Raw genomic sequence first — 5,295 nt, forward strand, 5'->3', positions numbered from 1 at the left:
GAATCTGCGAGATCACCGAAACCCCCATCTTCCTCTGTAGGAAGATTCATTAGTTGGACAAGTACAACTGTGCCTAACCGAGATGGGCAACAAGAAGCACCAGAAGCCTCCTTAAGACATAACTGCCACTGAGCTGAATTTGGTGAAGTGCTACCTGTCTCCTGCGCTCTTTACTTCAGAGCTCCACCACATTGTCAAGATGGCACTCGTTTTGAATCTACCTCCTGGTACATCTGCTCCCGCAGCCTCCTCAGAGAGCAAGTCTTAGGCCCCAGAATCCCCCTCATCTCTTCCGACTGACGCTTCCCCTCAAAGAGACCCCATGGATGTTCCTCAACAGCAGCTGTCTCTGGAAGACACTGACTCCTCACCGCTGATGTCTTCAGATTCCAGCCAGATCGTCCATCCTTCACTATTAGAGCAGCAGCCCTATAGCTGCCAACAGGCACCCAGAGACAGGCTGGTCACTGCTGCCTGGAACAAGGTGGGTTATCAGCACATCACTCCTGATGGTCCTCAAGCTCTGCCTCCTCCATTGGGAGACCTACCTTTGCCCACCATTTTCTTATAGTCTGCAGAAACCTTGGTCATCTCCAGCCTCCCATACCTCTAGTGAATGACAATAAAGGGGTGTGGGGTATTGGTGGTCCACTGTTTTCGATACCTCCTGGCGCAATAACACGACCTCAAGTGGTTGGAGACAATTCTTTTTATTTGCATATACGTGACAATGTGTTTCGGAGTAGAACAACATTTCTTTTTCAAGTCTGAGGCTGTAAATCCACGTGCATACAGCGCTGTATGCTCCACCATGTGAGCTGGTTGCTGTCTCTATACTGCTATGTGCTATTTGTTAGCAAGGATTACTCGGGGAACAGTGACTAGATATTGCTATTACTTCATTATCTATACTATGCTCTCTGTTGTCATCACAGCTGCCCCCGATGAACCTCATGTTGGAGGAGGGGGGCACGTCGATATCTCTTCATCTCTATGGGATATCTGCTTGTACCTACCATCAATTACTTGGTCTGAATTATGTTCTCCACCTTTTATGGTGTAACTGGTGAATTATCTGCCATTCCTGGTGGTCCCAATGCTGTGTATTCTCCCTATATAATTATCTCGGTCAAGTTTGGGACAGATAAGATTGGTTGAGTTCCAACTACCGCCACCCCCACCAATCAGCTGTTTGAAGAGGCTGTGGAACTCTGGAAAGCCCTGTGGCTTCTTCCTAAGCTTGTGACGTCACGTTCATTGGTCCTGGGCGCAGATCTGTTCCATGGAAGTGAATAGAGCTGAGCTGCAATACCAAGCACAGCCACTATGCAATGGACGGCGCTGTCTTCAAACATCGCTGATGGTCGGGGGTGCTGGGTGTCGGATCCTCGCAGACAGTGATGACCTATCCTGAACATAAGTCATCAATATTAAACCGTCCTGAAAGCCCTGCCTAGGTTTTTGGGATGCTCCAGTCTATACATGGATTCAGGTTGCCTCCTGGTGCCGGACTCATCCAGTCTCCGCTAAGTTCATTCGATTTCTCAAATATGGTAAGAGTAATCTCACTGAGGCCGAGTTCACACGTGACCGATTAGCTGCGGATTAGACGTAGTGTCATTTTTTGCATAGAAAAGGGTAAAATCTGCAGCACAACCTGACACCAGACCACAGGGCAGTTTCCGCTGCGTTTTTTTTTTTACACAGTATGTGAGAATTGTGAAGTCTCATCCACTTTCCTGGTACTGAACAACGCTGATCCACAGCTAATCGGTCATGTGTGAACCCGGCCTTAATATAAAAGGTCTGAACTCTATCAGTAACCGCGGGTTGGCCCCGCATGAACCTCGCCAGCTGGTGCTCCTCCATTACATGTCACTGCACACACGTGTATACACTGCACATGACGGCTCTTACCTTGTGATATAAGAGGCTGGTGCTCCTCCATCATGGCCTCCTTGTACAGATCCTTGTGTCCTTCTATATACTCCCACTCCTCCATGGAGAAATAGACAGTGACATCCTGACACCTTATAGGAACCTGACAACACAATGACACCGTCATCACCCAGACCCCTCCAGTGCTGTTACTGGAGAATTTCCCAGCATTCCCAGCAGTGTCACCTCTCCAGTCAGCAGCTCCATCATCTTGTGGGCAAGTTCTAGGATCTTCTGCTCATGTATCAGGGGGTGAGGCTCTGTGATGGGGTGAGGGGTCCTGCTCCGCCCTCCTGACTCCTGGAGATGGATGATGGGAGTCACACAGTCCCCCGATGTCTTCTTCACTATTGTGTACTCCTGTGGATGGAGAGAGACACTTGGGGAATAAACCCTTCAGGGGCCATGTGCTCTCCTCCAGCCCTTTCCTCCTGGTACAACGTGCCTACTTACCTTCTCATGGCTCCTACAACATGACTATTGGTCACTGGTCACATGATACATCACTCACCATACTGGGGGCTGATCTTCAGGGTCTCCATCACTTGGAAGGTCTGGAGGCCGTTCTACAGGACCCTGGACTCTTCCTATCACTTCCTATGATGGATTCTCCTTCCCGATGTCTGACTTGTTACAGAATACAATAAAGAGGAGAGAAATCTAGAAAAGTTTACCTCTCCGCTCAGCAGGGAGACGATCTCCAAGGTGAGGTCTAATATTTTTCTGCTGATCTCCTTCCTGTCCATCCTTGGTGGTCATTCAGGACGAGGGTCGTATTGCTGGTTTTCTTCAGGACATCTCCAAAAAAAAAGGGAATAAAGGTTAATCAGTGAGTCCCATGTCCCCGATAATGAGGCCGAGAAAAAGTACAACTCATCCCGCAAAACTCAGACCCTCATAAAGCTGCACTGACGGGAAAAACCTGAGCTCCGGGTGTATCTAAGCTCCTGACAGCGCAGTGTGTATCTAAGCTCCTGGCAGTGCAGTGTGTATCTAAGCTCCTGGCAGTGCAGTGTGTATCTAAGCTCCTGGCAGTGAAATCCTCAAACACATGGAGCAGATTCTGTCACCCCAACACCAAATGATAACACCCCCACTATCCCTACTACTCCCCCCATCATACTAAGCTGAGGAGTGGAGAAGGATTCCTTGTGTGTAATGGAGGAGAATCTCCAGAGGTGACATGTCTGAGCTCTCCACCACACTGTCTCCTCACAGCTCATCTTACCTGCAGGCTGGAGGAATGGCTGATACCAGAGAGAACAAGAGCCCTGACTACCGACCAGGACCTGCCCAGTATCTGCTGCACTGCCAGAGCTGAAGGACCTGGGGTGACGTCACTGTCATGTGATCAGTGCAGGGGGCGGAGCTCAGCAGTGGAGAGGAAGAGAAGGACCTGGGGGTGATGTCACCGTCATGTGATCAGTGCAGGGGGCGGGGCTCAGTACTGGATTGGATAAGATGTGTAGATGGACTTGTTGTGATGGTCATGTGACTTGAGGGGGCGGGGCTCCTGTGCTGTGTGAAGTAGTGATCCCGCTCTTTCAGTTCTCAGACCGCTTCTATTATTCTGAGAGGTTTTGCAGTATTTTTATGACGTATTTTGGGACACGTGATACTGACATGTACAAAAGAAATAACAATGTGAGTACAGAAGCTTTATTCCATGTATTTATGGCATATAAGTGATATTTACCATTGATGACCAATCCACAGAACTACTTTACGAAACTCTAAGGGAGGATTTATCTTTACCTCAGGCCACGTTCATCGGACGTCTCGTCTTCTCCTGCCCGGAGACGCTCCTCCAGTTTCCTGGTCCACCGTTCTGCTGGAGTGAAGCTCAGTAACATAGCTGACCACACCCACATTACAAAACAGGAGTGAGTGTTGTAGAAACGCAAAAAGTCGCAAAAAACCCTACTTTTGAGTCCAGAATTCTGGAGTGAAGGTCTGATAAATCAAGGCCTCAGTTTCTTCTCTCAATGAGGACATCACAGCCCACCCCTTCAGTGTACCTCCCGACCATCCCGGATCGGGCAGGATGGTTCCGGATTTCAGTGGCTGTCCCGCGGTCCTGGAATGGCTGAGGGTGCTGTCAGATACTATCACACATGGCGCTGCTGCTGTGTGTAGGGGCAGCGTGCCGGCCGGGAATCAGCCTCTGCTCCTCCTACACAGCAGCACGATGTACATCCTCCCTGCTGGGGAGCGCCAGCAGCTGAGCTGTGATCATCAGAGGAACCAGGTGAATATTTACTGTTTTTTTTTTTTTTTTTACTTCCTTTGAATTGGGCACATATCTAGCTATAACTACTGTGATAAGGGCTCAATGTGGGCATTACTACTGTGTGCTGGCAGAAAAGTCTCTGAGCTACTTTCCCGATACATCCCCACACGACTCTCCGATCCTCACAAGACCTCCTTCTCTCCTCTCATCACCTCTTCCCACAATCGCCTCCAAGATTTCTCCCGCGCATCCCCCATTCTCTGGAACTCGCTACCCCCAACATATCAGACTCTCACCTACAGTGGAATCCTTCAAAAGAAACCTGACAACCCACCTCTTCAGACAAGCCTACAACCAGTGACCCTGCTGCCTCTATACCGCCATGACCAACTTCACCCGCACCTACTGTGTCCTTCTCCCATACCATGTAGATTGTAAGCCCTCACGGGCAGGGCCCTCTCTCCTTCTGTACCAGTTTGTAACTCGTCTTGTTTATGATTAGTGCAATTGTCTGTATTATGTATGTGCACCGCTTATCATATGTAGAGCGCTATGGAATGTATGGCGCTATAATAATAAATATTATTACACTCCAGAAATACATCCAGGCGCCTCTTGAATTCCTTTATTGTACTCACCATCACCACCTCCTCAGGCAGAGAGCTCCATAGTCTCACTGCTCTTACCGTAAAGAATCCTCTTCTATGTTTGTGTACAAACCTTCTTTCCTCCAGACGCAGAGGATGTCCCCTCGTCACAGTCACCGTCCTAGGGGTAAATAGATGATGGGAGTGATCTCTGTACTGACCCCTGATATATTTATACATAGTAATTAGATCTTCCCTCAGTCGTCTTTTTTCTAAAGTGAATAACCCTAATTTTGATAATCTTTCAGGGTACTGTAGTTTCCCCATTCCAGTTATTACTTTAGTTGCCCTCCTCTGGACCTTCTCCAGCTCTGCTATATCTGCCCTGTTCACAGGAGCCCAGAACTGTACACAGTCTTCCATGTGTGGTCTGACTAGCGATTTGTAAAGTGGTAGGACTATGTTCTCATCACGGGCATCTATGCCCCTTTTGATGCAACCCATTATCTTATTGGCCTTGGCAGCACCTGCCTGACACTG

At 48.7% G+C, this 5,295-nt stretch overlaps 1 long non-coding RNA gene across 1 annotated transcript; it reads right to left on the reverse strand.

The window, feature by feature from the left end:
- Positions 1-2,256: 2,256 nt before the first annotated feature.
- Positions 2,257-3,221, reverse strand: LOC122925076. Its single transcript, XR_006387510.1, has 3 exons — positions 3,167-3,221; positions 2,613-2,736; positions 2,257-2,298 (listed from the first exon to the last, which is right to left on the reverse strand). It is a non-coding gene; the product is annotated as an uncharacterized LOC122925076 (long non-coding RNA).
- Between the last annotated feature and the right edge of the window lie 2,074 nt (positions 3,222-5,295).

This window comes from Bufo gargarizans, chromosome 1 (assembly GCF_014858855.1).
Source record: "Bufo gargarizans isolate SCDJY-AF-19 chromosome 1, ASM1485885v1, whole genome shotgun sequence".
Taxonomy (NCBI): domain Eukaryota; kingdom Metazoa; phylum Chordata; class Amphibia; order Anura; family Bufonidae; genus Bufo; species Bufo gargarizans.